The sequence below is a fragment of the Oncorhynchus masou genome, chromosome 27 (genome assembly GCF_036934945.1).
Source record: "Oncorhynchus masou masou isolate Uvic2021 chromosome 27, UVic_Omas_1.1, whole genome shotgun sequence".
Taxonomy (NCBI): Eukaryota; Metazoa; Chordata; class Actinopteri; order Salmoniformes; family Salmonidae; genus Oncorhynchus; species Oncorhynchus masou.
The window spans coordinates 35,776,903-35,793,043 of record NC_088238.1 but is presented as its reverse complement, the minus strand read 5'-3'; the positions used below and the strand labels follow the sequence as shown (position 1 = coordinate 35,793,043).

Below are 16,141 nucleotides of genomic sequence, written 5' to 3'. Positions count from 1 at the left end.
CGGAACAGAGGAGGAGTAGTATGAGGGTGCTGCTAAAAAGGCTATCAAAACTGGTCGCCTAGAAAGTTGGGGACAAATAATAAAAGGAGCAGATTTCTGGGCATGGTAGAATATATTCAAGGCATAATGCGCAGACAGGGGTATGGTGGGGTGCGGGTACAGCGGAGGTAAGCCCAGGCACTGGGTGATGATAAGAGAGGTTGTATCTCTGGACATGCTGGTTGTAATGGGTGAGGCCACAACATGTGTGGGAGGTGGGACAAAGGAGGTATCAGAGGTATGAAGAGTGGAACTAGGGGCTCCATTGTAAACTAAAACAATGATAACTAACCTGAACAACAGTATACAAGGCATATTGACATTTGAGAGAGACATACAGCGAGGCATAAAGTAATCGCAGGTGTTGATTGGGAGAGCTAGCTAAAACAACAGGTGAGACAACAGCTAATCAGCTAACACAACAACAGCAGGTAAAATGGCGATGACTAGGCAGAGAGGGTCGGATTAACTACACACAGAGCCTGAGTTTGTGGCTGGGGCCGACAGATAAAAAATAAAAAAAACAGAATGGAGTACTGCGATTAATGGGCGTTCCAGCAGGCATCAGCTATGTAGCCAAGTGATCATAGTGTCCAGGGGGCAGCAATAGATGGAACAGGGAACTCGCCACTACGCTAGCAGGCGACAAGGCGTTTAAAGTCAGTGGCCCTCCGACGGAGGCCGGTTGAAGTTACAGCGGATGGAGTATTCGTTGGCAGACCAGTCGTGGTGGTGCGGCGGGGCGCCGTGTCTACAGAGTATCTAAGCCAGGTGGCGAAAGAAGTATTGTAGAATTTAGGTTGCTGACCGGGAGATGCGCCTGGCTCACGGGTAACTGGTACTTGCTTCGTGGCAGTGGCTTTAGCCACTATATAGCCAATCGGTAGCAGCGGTGATCTGGTGCCAAGGTCCAGAGTTTACAGCAAGGATCCGGTGGAGTATGGGGCTCTAGCTGGATCACCGCTGCAGGTGAACAGCTGAGTAGGCCGGGAGGTGGGCCTCAGGGATAGCTTCGGTACAGGGTACCACAGTGAGCTAGTTAGCTGTGAAGATCAGAAGTAGTGGTCCAGAGATTACGGCAGGAATCCGATGTTGTTGTGGAGAGACAGTCTGATACTGGTAGACTGGCGCGTATTATCCAGTCTAAGAACAAGACTGGTATCTGTGCAGAAGGTAAAAGCCTATAGCAGTGGCTGACAATGACCGAATAGCTCATTAGCTGGTTACCTTCTGGTGGTTCTTGAATGTGTTCTAAAATTGAAAATACATTGGGTGAGGCAGGTTACCGGAAGGTATAATCGAATTAAAAATCGAAAAATTGAAATATATATACCAAAGAAAACACATCTTGGACTTATATTCAGGGTCTTCAAGGATCCAGTGACCAGTGGTGGAAAAAGTACACAATTGTCATACTTGAATAAAAGTAAAGATACCTTAATAGAAAATGACTCAAGTAAAAATGAAAGTCACCCAGTAAAATACTGTTAACAATGTACACTGAGAGTCAGGATGCAAGTTCAGGGAGTGAATAAGTTTAACAAATAAATGAACAAAACAAGAACCACAAACAGCTCACCGACATGACAACTGGAGAAGAAACCAAAGGGAGTGACATATAAAGGGCAGGTAATCAAGGAGGTGATGGAGTCCAGGTGAGTGTCATTATGTGTGAACCGCTTGTGCGACCTAATGAGCAACCTGGTGACCTTGAGGCCGGAGAAGGAGCACACGTGACAAATGCTACTTGAGCAAAAGTTAAAGTATTTGGTTATAAATATACTTAAGTATCAAAAGTAAATGTAATTGCTAAAATACAGTATCAAAAGTAAAAAAAATCCCTTCAGTTTTTTCTGATTGTTTAGGCACATCTTTGAAACTATAGGCTATTTTTGCAAAAATTCACACACTAATCACAAAGCCTTACACCAAACCAGCCAAACATTTTACATTTCTTGCAAAACTCTTCAAACTCTTAAAAAAAGTGTTTTTGCGTCATTACGGTACACACAAACCATCATTTGAATATGCACATGAAGCACCAACTACGCACTGATCATATCCATGAAAAACACTTGTGACTTTTTCTTTTTTTGTGTGCAGGACACAGCAGTTCGCAATAAAGTTGCGTCATACATGTAGTATATACACACAGGAATCCAAATGTGTAAAGTATGGATGTGTATTCTGAACATAACATACGAGCAATTCAAATAAGGGTACATTCTTTAAATATTTTTTACCACAAAATCTTCTAACACTCCTCAAACAACAAAAGCACAGTAGAAAAAAAAAAACATTTTGGCTTCATCTTGCCTTCTTTATGGGTCTGGCCATAAGACCATATCACATGCGATGTTGTCTTGAGCTAGGCAGCGTGGAAAGTATCACCTGGAGTGCCGTATCCAGGCCTGGCATGACCCCTGATTGATGTCTCCACAAGCCTCCTCCATTGCCTGTAGAAGGGGTTGGTAGGGCTGGCAATCATGCACCTTCCAACGCCATGCAGAGAATAATTCTTCATTGGGATTCAAGAACGGAGAGTATGGGGGAGATTGAGTGCGATGAAAAGTGGGTGACCTGTGAACCAATCGCTGACCACAGCAGCCCGGTGGAAACTAACATTGTCCCAGATGATAACATATCTACCTCTGGCCCCTGGTCATTAGGCACACATTGTTATGTTGCCACCATGTTGTCCCGGGACGTTGATGATGGCATGGTGTCTGAAGATATTTCTGTTGCAGCCCCTTGTTTTTGCAAGGTTGAAACCTGCCTCGTCCACATATATTAGCTCCATGACTCTCTGAAAGAGACAAGACAAAACAATGGGGCGGCAGGGTAGCCTAGTGGTTAGAGCGTTGGACTAGTAACCGGAAGGTTGCGAGTTCAAACCCCCGAGCTGACAAGGTACAAATCTGTCGTTCTGCCCCTGAACAGGCAGTTAACCCACTGTTCCCAGGTCGTCATTGAAAATAAGAATGTGTTCTTAACTGACTTGCCTGGTTAAATAAAGGTTAAAAAAAAAGTAGCACAGTACAAAAAGGAAGGGATCAGTCAATATGACGTAGCACCATACACTTCCAGAACCAATGATAAGGATACTATAGCTTTCCTGCAAAAATGCATATCTCAGTTGTTTTACATGGTCTGAGTTTCTTTCAAAAGGGACTCTACAGCTGCTTCATCCTGGTTATATTGCGTTTCAGTAGACAGTACAGTGCAGAGAGACTCACTCTGTTGACGTTTTGGAATATGGTGTACTCTGAGTCTGATACAGTTATTTGCAATGACCATATTTACAATGTGGGTCTCCTGCTCTGGGGTGAACAGTCAACCTCTTCCACCAGATACGGGTTTTCTTGCAATTCTGTAAAAACATTTGAATGGTTTTAGTGAAAGCCTTCTCATTATGAAAGTACAGTACATATTACTGTACCAGTAAAACTACAGTATTTACAGTTACTGACTGGTTCTCCTTTCAAAATATCCAGATGATACCTGCAACAGTATAGTGGCCCAGATTTGTTTGTACCCATTGCCCAGCCTCCCTCATGCTCATCCCATGGTTGACAACATGGTCAACCACAGTCGTTCTGATTTCATCAGTTATTGTGTTCTGACTCCCCTTCCTCTTCCCCGTCCTCGCCTTCTCTCCCGTCCTACTTCACCTCTTCCTTATCCTCCTCCTCCTCTTACTTCTTCACCTCCTCATCCCCATGGGACGGCAGGGTAGCCTAGTGGTTAGAGCGTTGGACTAGTAACCAGAAGTAACTGACAAGGTACAAATCTGTCGTTCTGCCCCTGAACAGGCAGTTAACCCACTGTTCCCAGGCCGTCATTGAAAATAAGACTGTGTTCTTAACTGACTTGCCTGGTTAAATAAAGGTAAAATTAAAATAAAAAAATCATCCTCTTCCTCCTCTAGTTCTTACCCCTTCTTACGTCCAATATTGGCCTCCATTGCTGTCCAAACCGAATGTTTACCTGTGGCCTATATATAGTGCTCAAGCTCTGATTTGTAATTTAAGTCATTATCTAAGTGTTTTCATATGTGTCAATGTGAAAAGGCAATTGGTGAAATAATGTTACAATGTAGAGACCAATGTTTACAGTTTTGCTAGAAGTGTGTTATAAAATTATAAACTGAGTGTAAAGCAGAGAACATGCATTCAGTTTGGCTCACTTGGTAAATGCATTGGCTACAAGTGTTAATGGTTTCAGAGATAGTTCTTCAAGAATCACTGTTAGTGTTTAAGCATTCAGAAAAAACTGTAATCAATCCAAATTGCACAATTTTCTTATTTTTAACATTTCCGGATAACCAGGGGCACTCTCCAACGCTCAGACATAATTTACAAGCAAAGAACCCCCTACAAAAAGTATTATAATAATTTAAAATAATTTAAAAAATAAAGCATTCATTTTTAGTGAGTCCGCCAGATTAGAGGCAGGGATTTTCTCTTGATAAGTGTGGAAATTGGACCATTTGTGTGTCCTGCTGAGCATTCAAAATGTAACAAGCACTTTTGGGTGTCAGGGAAAATATTAAACAAGTACATTTAATTTTTACCTTTATATAATGCAACCGCTGTGTCAGATTTCAAAAAAACTTTACGGAAAAAGCATACCATGCAATAATCTGAGTACGGCGCTCAGACACCAAACAAGTCAAAAAGATATCTGCCATATTGTGCAGTCAACAGAAGTCAGAAAAAACATTATAAATATTCACTTACCTTTTGATCTTCATCAGAATGCACTCCCAGAAATCCCAGTTCCACAATAAATGTTTGATTTGTTTGATAAAGTTAATAATTTATGTCCAAATAGCACCTTTTGTTAGGGCATTTGGTAAAGAAATCCAAACGCACGTGCAAGTCCAGCCGAAAGGTCGGACAAAAAGTCCAAAATGTTATATTACAGGTCATAGAAACATGTCAAACGAAGTATAGAATTAATCTTTATTATGTTTTTATCATAAATCATCTTTTATCATCTTCAATAATGTTCCAACCGGAGAATTCCTTTGTCTGTAGAAAAGCAATGGAACGTAACTTTCACATGACCACGCATCACGAGCTCATGGCTCTCTGCCAGACCTCTGACTCATTCCCCTCTCATTCGGCCCCACTTCACAGTAGAAGCATCAAACAAGGTTCTAAAGACTGTTGACCTCTAGTGGAAGCCTTAGGAGGTGCAACATGACCAATATCCCACTGTATCTTCAATATACTATGAGTTGAATACCTACAAAGCTCAGATTTCCCACTTCCTGGTTGGATTTTCTCAGGTTTTCGCCTGCCATATGAGTTCTGTTATACTCAGAGACCAGATGCATACACTTTTAGAAGCGTCAGAGTGTTTTCTATCCAAATATACTAATTGCATGCATATTCTTGATTTTATGGCTGAGTAGCAGGTAGTTTACTCTGGGCACCTTATTCATCCAAGCTACTCAATACTGCCCCGCAGTCACCAAGAAGTTAAGGGAGAGAAATGTGTGACAAGAAAACACAGAGGACAATTGAACTATACATGACCTGACCTGGTTGGAACTCTGAAAAAACTTACGACAGGAAAGAGATCCTGTCAAGGTCCCTCTAATCTCGGGAGGGAACGGTATGGAACTGCCAGCTTGGTAGTGATAAACGAGGAATGTGGACTGTGGGGAAAGATACTGTAATGGTTTTCGTCTTCCTCTTCTGAGGAGGAGTAGGAAGGATCGGACCAATGCGCAGCGTGGTAAGTGTTCCTCATATTTGAATTGAAAAAACTGAACACTACACAAAATAACAAAGAAGAGAAAACAAAACAGTTCTGCCAGGTGAACAGACACTAAACAGAAATTAAACACCCACATCCAAAATGGGGAAAACAGGCTACCTAAGTATGATTCTCAATCAGAGACAACGAACGACACCTGCCTCTGAGAACCATACTAGGCCAAACACATAGAAATATAACAACATAGAAAAAAGAACATAGACTACCCACCCCAACCCACGGCCTACCAACCTAACACAAAGACATAAAAAAGCAAATAAGGTCAGAACGTGACAGTACCTCCCCCCAAAGGTGCGGATTCTGGCCGCAAAACCTTAACCTATAGGGGTGGGCGTCTGTCCGCGGTGGCAGCTCTTGCGCGGGACGTGGACCCCACTCCACCATAGGCTTTGCCCGCTTAAGTGGCGCCTTGGGAGCGGTGACCCTCGCCGCTGACCTCATACTGGGGACCCTAACAGCGGGCCCCAAATAGACGAGAGTCTACGGCAGCACCGGACAGGCGGGAGACTAACTAAGTACATCCCACCTACTGTTTGTGCATCTGTGTGTACGTGTAATCCCCCTTCTATTTCTGTGTCTGTGTGTGAGTGTAAGTAGGTGGGGGGGAGTTATAAAATGACATGTCTTTGCATTTTGGACTTGAAAGTTTTCTAAATAAACCTTACGGAGTCTTTGCCTAATTATTATTAAATCCAGGCTCTTACAAACCTCGGGGATTGTTCAAAGCTTAAATAATTGTTAGTTATAATCATTGGGATGGAAAATTCTCGTGACAGTTCCCATGTCCTAATATGAAATTAAACTTAGTGTAAGGAAATTAGATAACGGTGGCTAAATGCCAGAGGGGATGCGTCATTAAGAGGAGTTACTATGGGTGTGGCGTAAGGAGGAATAATGTATAAAACGTGTGTGCCAAGACTGGAAAGGCAGCTGTACTCATGAACCAGCTCGGCTTTTGTTATGTTGTAATAAATGTCTATTTGAACTCACAGGCTCCGGTATTTGTGAAATATGATTGACAAATATTTCCACAACATAAATGATGATCTTGCCAGAAGTGGGGAAAAGGGACCAGAGACGGTGAAAATCTGCAGCTGTGAATGGGCTTCCTGGATGGACTACACAAAACACAACTTGTAAATACAGTAAGTCGAGTGCTTACTTATAGTAATATAATATTTTGTGTGGTCCACTCTAGGAACCTGTTTCAGCTGTAGGTCACCGAGTGAGTCTCCAAATTTGACAAACCAAAGAATTATTGGGTGCTTTTGAGTTCAATGAAATGCATGCAAAATATTGGGTGAATAATAAAGCTTTTGAAGGTTGCAACTGTGAATATATAGTATAGTAATTGGTGTGTGACCATTGGAGAGGGAGAGTTGTGTGCTCCGTCTGTCTTGACTGGCTCAGTTGTGTGGGGTTATTCCTCTGATTTGTTCAGACGGTTCATCTGACCAGATGATCAGTCTGTTTAAGGGATGACTATGTTGTCTGATTTTGTTTGGCCGGATATGTTTGATTAGACCTGTATGAGTTGCGTGCAAACGCAGCCCATTTGTCTGATTCAATAAGTCCGAGTTGGTGGGTCATTCAATTTGTCCCACTCGCGCAGTCGCTCAGCTTGGGGTGGGTGATCGATCTCTTTCAGGTTCTGTCTGCCCTGTTGACTGAATCTAGTTTGGAGTGGCAACTGTCTGCATGGTTGAATAAAATTAAAGAGCGCTTATCGTGTTGAGGAAGTGAATCGATGAGTTCTGCTTGGTTGGGTTAAATTCCTGTATATTATTGCCTTTTCTGTGTTGAGGAAGTGAATCGGAAATTGCAAATGTTAAAATCCTGTATAATATTGCTTTTCTGTGTCGGAAGTGGATCAGAATATGCAAAAAATTCCAGGTCACAGGTAGCTTAAGAGAAATCCTATAAGATGACTTATCGTGTTGACGAAGTGTATCATTAAATAGGTGCAAATCCTGCTAATCCTGTATACTCAGGTCACTTAGGAAAAGTGTGAAAGGTGTGAGAGTGAGTGTGACAGTTCTCTGCTGTTGTGGGATTAAAAATATTGCGCACCTCTCTTGGTCTGATGAGGGGATGCATCTCATCCTGCACTAGGGGAGGTGAATGTGATTGGTACATAAATACCCATTGAAGGGGTATGATACTAAAAGTTTGAACAGTTAGGATAAATTGAAAAATACATAAACATTATAGTAAATTAGTAATAAATGTCAAGACGATATTAGCAATTGCCTGGTGAGGCCATTAAAAATTGTATACTTTACTGAAAGGTGGAAGGATATACAGTATATAGAAATTGGAACATTTCTAGTAAGAATATACTCAAAAAGAGAACAATTATAAAAACCTAGAAACAGGGGCAATAATCAATAGTCCGAGTACAAAAATCATAGAGAGAAAAATAACGTGGATCTAAATAGGAGAGTATAGGGTGTGGTCAAAGTCATTTAGGGCTTGAACAGACCGTTAAAGATTTTTGGTCCTGGATCTGTAGGGAGAAATATAAGAATAAGATAGTGGTTTTGATAAAGGGAATAGCACAATAAAACAAAACTTGGGAGCAATGAATAAATATGAATATCACAGGGAAATAGGGAGAGGCTTGGAAAATAGTTATTTTTAATAAAACCATGGAGTCGCTGAAAGAAGTGCACACAAATTCTCAAATATGAAAGAGCAAAATGAAAAATATTGGGCAAACATTTTCCTGCTAACGAAGAATTCAAATCAAATAAAGAATTTGGGGAAGCAATAATTAATTGGAACAAGCACATAAAACCAGAATCAGAAGCTCAATATACAAGCGTATTGAAGTTAGCGTTCTATCAGCATCATTGTGCTAACCAGACTTTTTTGAGAATGGATTATGTAAAACGGGGTTTCAAAGCACTAGTTTGGAGGTACCAGAGTGCAGAATAACTGATGAGTTTACAAATACTCAGTCGGATTGAATATGGTCGGTGTCAGTAAACATCAAGGAAATAACGTAATTTGTATTATTGCAAGCAGCACAGTTCGTCACCAATGTGTTTAGCAAACAAGTAAAGAGCCTAACCAGCTTTGCGAGGTGAGTAGAATGGAGAGTAAAGATGTATTATCTTGTTATTATCTGGATGTAGCATTAGCTAAATTAGCAAGCCAACTTTAGCCAGTTAGCTTGGGTGCTTGACTGCCTTGTAGGAAAAAACATTTGGGATTATGATTAATAAAGTTTGGATCAACCCTGTTAATTTGCGTATTTTGGGCTTGAATAATCCTTGTGAGAATCAAGGATAGTGGATATTAGGTAACAAAGGAGAGTTAGTCAATTGGAATTGAATTGTTTAAGAACTGGCTGATGTATTTTCTACATTTGGTGAGTTACAGGTTAATCTTAAACTAATAGATGTTTAATGAGTGGGAGACAGTGGTTAGTGATAAAAATATAGTAATGTTGATATGCAGGATTGATGTAAACTGTCACGTTCTGACATTTATTTCCTTTGTTTTGTCTTTATTTAGTATGGTCAGGGCGTGAGTTGGGGTGGGCAGTCTATGTTTGTTTTTCTATGATTTGGGTATTTCTATGTTTCGGCCTAGTATGGTTCTCAATCAGAGGCAGGTGTCATTAGTTGTCATTAGTTGTCTCTGATTGAGAATCATACAGTAGCCTGGGTTTCACTGTGTGTTTGTGGGTGATTGTTCCTGTCTCTGTTTGCACCAGATAGGACTGTTTTGGGTTTTCACATTTCTTGTTAGTTTGTTCATGTGAAGTGATTTATTAAAACATGAATCAAAATAACCACGCTGCGCTTTGGTCCGCCTCTCCGTCAATGGAAGAAATCCCTTACATAAACATAATGAGTGTTGACAGTATGTGAACGGTAATATGTTATGCAATATTTTAGTAATTTGAAAAGCTGATGTTTCAATACAAGGTTAAATGATAGAGGGATTGAGCCTTGAGATTGTAAAAAAGATTAACTGCGGTTGAAGGCAAGCAGGTAGTGGGATATTTTAAGTAGAGGCATGAGAAACATTCTTTGACAGTTTCTGATTATTGTCGCTTGGTTTTATAGTTAGGTAACACCAGTGAATTTGAGCAGGAAGTTAATGTATTCTAAAATGATAATCTGTTTTCAATACATGGAACAGTGTCCAGTAATAAAAGTAGAATGAAATGAGTATTGACTATTAAGCTGATAAGACAGCTCCAACTTTTTGAAGGTTCTACATTTGTTAAACAACAGTTTTATATCTTACTTAATTGTTAAACAGGTTAAATTTTCCATATTACCAGAAAGGGGTTCTGTGATTTCTTAAATTTTAGACGGAGATGATTACACTTAGAACACTTATCTGTGTGTCTTGAGTAGGATTCTTGCTTCCAGGACTGATGGAAGTCCAATACAGAATGTACAGTTGAAGTCGGAAGTTTACATACATTTTAACTCAGTTTTTCACGATTCCTGACATTTAATCCTAGTAAAAATTCCCTGCTTTAGGTCAGTTAGGATCACCACTTTATTTTAAGAATGTGAAATGTCAGAATAATATTAGAGAATGATTTATTTCAGTTTATTTATTTTATCACATTCTCAGTGGGCCAGAAGTTTACATGCACTCAATTAGTATTTAGTAGCTTTGCCTTTCAATTGTTTAACTTGGGTCAAACATTTCGAGTAGCCTTCCACAAGCTTCCCACAATAAGTTGGGTGAATTTTGGTCCATTCCTCCTGACAGAGCTGGTGTAACTGAGTCAGGTTTGTAGGCCTCCTTGCTCGTACACGCTTTTTCAGTTCTGCCCACACATTTTCTATAGGCTTGAGGTCAGGGCTTTGTGATGGCCACTCCAAAACTTTGACTTTGTTGTCATTAAGCCATTTTGCCACAACTTTGGAAGCATACTTGGGGTCATTGTCCATTTGTAACCAAGCTTTAATTTCCTGACCGGTGTCTTGAGATATTGCTTCAATGTATCCACACAATTGTTCCCCCTCATGATGCCATCTATTTTGTGAATTGCACCAGTCCCTCCTGCAGCAAAGCACACCCACAACATGATGCTGCCACCCCCGTGCTTCACGGTTGGGATTGGTGTTCTTCGGCTTGCAAGCCTCCACTTTTTCTCCAAACATAACAATGGCCAATATGGCCAAACAGTTCTATTTTTGTTTCATCAGACCAGAGGACATTTCTCCAAAAATACAATCTTTGTCCTCAGTGCAGTTGCAAACTGTAGTCTGGTTTTTATGGCTCTTTTGGGGCAGTGGCTTCTTCCTTATGTCAATATAGGACTCGTTTTACTGTGGATATAGATAATTTTGTACCTGTTTCCTCCAGCATCTTCACAAGGTCCTTTGCTGTTGTTCTGGGTTTGATTTGCACTTTTCACACCAAAGTACGTTCATGTCTAGTTTACAGAACGCGTCTTCTTCCTGAGTGGTATGTTGACTGTGTGGTCCCACAGTGTTAATTCTTGCATACTTATTGTTTGTACAGATGAACGTTGTACCTTCAGGCGTTTGGAAATTGCTCCCAAGGATGAACCAGACTTGTGGAGGTCTCCAATCTTTTTTTCTGAGGTCTTGGCTGATTTATTTTGATTTTCCAATGATGTCAAGCAAAGAGGCACTGAGTTTGAAGGTAGGCCTTGAAATACATCCACAGGTACACCTCCAATTGACTCAAATGATGTCAATTAGCCTATCAGAAGCTACAAAAGCCATGACATAATTTTCTGGAATTTTCCAAGCTGTTTAAAGGCACAGTCAACTTAGTGTATGTAAATGTCTGTTCCACTGGAATTACAGTGAATTATACGTGAAATAATCTGTCTGTAAACAACTGTTGGAAAAATTACTTGTGTCATGCACAAGGTAGATGTCCTAACCGACTTGCCAAAACTATAGTTTGTTAACAAGAAATTTGTGGAGTGGTTGAAAAACGAGTTTTAAGGACTCCAAACTAAGTTGTATGTAAACTTTTGAGTTCAACTGTATTTTTCCAATTTGGTCCTGCCATACATACCTACACGTACACTACAGTCACAAGACGCAGGCCTTCTTTCTGTCTCTAGAATTTCTAAGCAAACAGCTGGAGGCAGGGCTGTCTCCTATAGAGCTCCATTTTTACGGAATGGTCTGCCTATCCATGTGAGAGACGCAGACTCGTTCTCAATCTTTATGTTTTTATTGAAGACTCATCTCTTCAGTAGGTTCTATGATTGAGTGTAGTCTGGCCCAGGAATGTGAAGGTGAACTGAAAGGCACTGGAGCAACAAACCGCCCTTGCTGTCTCTGCCTGGCCGGTTCCCCTCTCTCCACTGGGGGAGTCACAGACCCTATTACAGGGGCTGAGTCACTGGCTTACTGTTGCTCCTCCATGCCGTCCCTAGGAGGGGTGCGTCCCTTGAGTCACTGACGTGATCTTCCTGTTTAGGATTGGCGGATTGCCCCCCCTTGGTTTGTGCCGTGGCGGAGATCATCGTGAGCCATACTCTGCCTTCTCTCAGGATGGTAAGTTGGTGGTTGAAGGTATCCCTCTATTGGTGTGGGGCTGTGCTTTGGCAAGTGGGTGGGGTTATATCCTGACTGTTTGGCTCTGTCCGGGGTATCGTCGGACGGGTCCACAGTGTCTCCCGACCCCTCCTGTCTCAGCCTCCATTTATGCTGCAGTAGTTTGTTACAGGGTGCTAGGGTCAGTCTGTTATATCTGGAGTATTTCTCCTGTCATATCCGGTGTCCTGTGTGAATGTCAGTATGCTCTCTCTAATTTTCTCTCTTTCTCTTTTTCTTTCTCTCTCGGAGGAGGACCTGAGACCTAGGACCATGCCTCAGGACTACCTGGCCTGATGACTCCTTGCTGTCCCCAGAGTACCTGGCCGTGCTGCTCCTGCGGCTATGGAACCCTGACCTGTTCACCGCACGTGCTACCTGTTCCAGACCTGCTGTTTTCAACTCTCTAGAGACAGCAGGAGCGGAAGAGATACTCTTAATGATCGGCTATGAAAAGCCAACTGACATTTGCTCCTGAGGTGCTGACCTGTTACACCCTCGACAACCACTGTGATTATTATTATTTGACCCTGCTGGTCATCTATAAACATTTGAACATCTTGGCCATGTTCTGTTATAATCTCCACCCGGCACAGCCAGAAGAGGACCTGCCACTCCTCATAGCTTGGTTCCTCTCTAGGTTTCTTCCTAGGTTCTGGCCTTTCTAAGGAGTTTTTCCTAGCCACCGTGCTTCTACACCTGCATTGCTTGCTGTTTGGGGTTTTAGGCTGGGTTTCTGTACAGCACTTTGTGACATCAGGCTGATGTAAGAAGGGCTTCATAAATACATTTGATTGATTGATACAGACTCTGCATTGACCTCTTTGGGAGAACAAGTACAGGCCACTTGCAAAATTACATGGCAGAACAGGCAAGCTTTAAATTGGCTCTTGGCAGAGAAAGGTAGAGTTTGTGTTATGTTTGGAGATGAACTCTGCACCTTCATCCCCAATAACACTGCCCCAGATGGTTCATTACTAAGGCAATGACCAAGCTGAAAGGACTACGACAGGAATTAAAGGACAATGCTGGACATGATTCCCATGCCTGGGACTGGTTGGACTCAATCCTGGGAAAATGGGGTGCAATGTTTACAAAAATGGCAATCATGATAGGCAAAGCACTAGTGGTGATGGGTGTTGTATTTTACCTTTACTGAAATCTCTGCTCATTCAAACCCCAGAAAAACAGATGACTGTACAAACTGTCATCACCAACCCATTTGTGGAGGTGTACCCTGTTCTTGGAGCTCCTGAACAATACACTGACAAAAGTGGAAAATGCCTATGGGGTAGCTCCAGGGGGAGGATGAGGTTGTCGTACCTATCAAGAACAACATAAATTGTTATGTTGTTCTTCCTGACATATATCCAATTCCGGACTATGTCGTGGATCCTATTCCTGATCACAGGATTCAACCAATATACGTGGTGCTCAAAAGACTGAAGAGAAGGAGATGGACATTATCATCATATTGAACCTTTGATTGCATTGTATCATAGGGGTGATTGCCCACTGTGTTGTGATAAAGAGCGTGTTTAGTGAATATGTATGATACTATAAATGAAGTTAGACCTTCTGTTTATATGACCTCCTAGACATGTAAGTGACATAGGGTTTTCTGGTTACGAGAATCCACATACCACATACCTTAATCCTCTAACAGGTTTTTTTATTATTGACCTAATAGTTGTTAGAGAGGTGTCTGTGAGGGAGGGCCATGTGTTTAGGTATCATATTCAGAACGACATAAGGGTTGATGAGGTTTGGTTTAGTATTTTAGATTTTTATTGTTTTTATTTTATTTTACATAACTGAAACTCTCGGTCAAGGCTGAGATATGCATGCATATGCTTTTATACTGTATGTTGAAGGATAAATAGGCTGAGGAGGAATCTTGAACTTCTTTCAGGCTCTGTGAAGGGACTTGTGTCAGTGTGGGGCTTTTTAGCCCCAGAGGAGGGATATATTGGTAATTTTCCAGTACATATGTGGCAATTATTTAATTCAGAAGGAGCCAGTAAACTAGTGCACTCTATATGTGCTCTGGGTCATTAGACATGCACCTGTCTGCGGTTGGACACGACTGGATATTCCTGTAACTGTGTTATGGCCTACTATGTACTGTTGCTATGGTTACACCTCTTGGGGTTTTCCAGAACATAGGTGTCCCTTTCAGAGGAGTTAGCAGGATGACATGTCTGGTTATTTTTGTAAAGTACCAAGGACTGTGGCTAGGGTCCTACATGTATGCACCTGTCTTAGTCAAGAACAGGTCTGTCTATTTCTGTGGCTCTACGGGTTCCATGTCCTAATGTGAAACTAAACTTAGTGAACGCAATAAGATAATGGTGGCTAAATGCCAGAGGGGATGAGTCATTAAGAGGAGTTACTATGAGTGTGACGTAAGGAGGAATAATGTATAAAACATGTGTGCCAAGCCTGGAAAGGCAATTGTATTCATGAACCAGCTCGGCTTTTGTTATGCTGTAATAAAAGTATATTTGAACTCACGGGCTCTGGAATTTGTGAAATATGATTGACCGAATATTTCCACGACACCGCCTGTCCAAACTGAGCAGCAATTGGGGTAAAGGGCCTTGGTCAGGGAGGTGACCAAGAACCCAATGGTCACTCGGACAGAGCTTCAGAGTTCATCTGTTGAGATGGGGAGAACTTTCCAGAAGGACAACCATCTCTGCAGCACTCCACCAATCAGACCTTTGTGGTAGTGGCAAGACGGAAGCCACTCCTCTGTAAAAGCACCTGAAGACGCCTGAAGACACCTGAAGACTCTCAGACTATGAGAAACAAGATTCTCTGGTCTGATGAAACCAAGATTGAACTCTTTGTCCTGAATGCCAAGCGTTACGTCTGGAGAAAACCTGGCACCATCCCTACGGTGAAGCATGGTGGTGGCAGCATCATGCTGTGGGGATGTTTTTCAGCGGCAGGGACTGAGAGACCAGTCAGGATCGAGGCAAAGATGAACGGAGAAAAGTACAGAGATCCTTGAGGAAATCATACTCCAGAGCGCTCAGGACCTCAGACTGGGGTGACGGTTCATCTTCCAACAGGACAACGACCCTAAGTACACACTCAAGACAACGCAGGAGTGGCTTCGGGACAAGTCTCTGAATGTCCTTGAGTGGCCCAGCCAGAGCCCAGACTTGAACCCGATCGAACATCTATGGAAAGACCTAAAAATAGCTGTGCAGCAACCCTCCCCATCCAATCTGACAGAGCTTGAGAGGATCTGCAGAGAAGAATGGGAGAAACTCCCCAAATACAGGTATGCCAAGCTTGTAACGTCATATCCAAGAAGACTCAAGGCTGCAATCACAGCCAAAGGTGCTTCAAAAGTACTGAGTAAAGGGTCTGAATACTTATTTATATGTCATATTTCCGTTTAAAAAAATATAAATTAGCAAACATTTCTGACCTGTATTTGCTTTGCCATTGTGTGTAGATTGATGGGGGGAACACTTTTATCAATTTCATGATAAGGCTGTAACCTAACAATATGTGGAAAAGGTCTAAGGGTCTGAATTAGAGGTCGGCCGATTCATCGGCATGGCCGATTAATTAGGGCCGATTTCAAGTTTTCATATTGTTAGAGTTGCGTCAATTCGAATCTGGTATCAGGATAAATATGACAATGAGTCACCGATTGTATACTATGTATTTGTTATTAGCTAAGCAATAAGTGGTAAATGCAATTTTCGTATATACGGGCTCTCTGTCCCACCTCGCAGGGCAAA

The 16,141-nt window shown here is 41.8% G+C and overlaps 1 long non-coding RNA gene across 1 annotated transcript; it reads left to right on the top strand.

Moving 5' to 3' along the window:
- The first annotated feature begins 6,605 nt into the window (after positions 1-6,605).
- LOC135516069 (uncharacterized) lies at positions 6,606-15,001 on the top strand. Its single transcript, XR_010451894.1, has 3 exons — positions 6,606-6,971; positions 12,265-12,341; positions 12,633-15,001. It is a non-coding gene; the product is annotated as an uncharacterized LOC135516069 (long non-coding RNA).
- Positions 15,002-16,141: the final 1,140 nt, after the last annotated feature.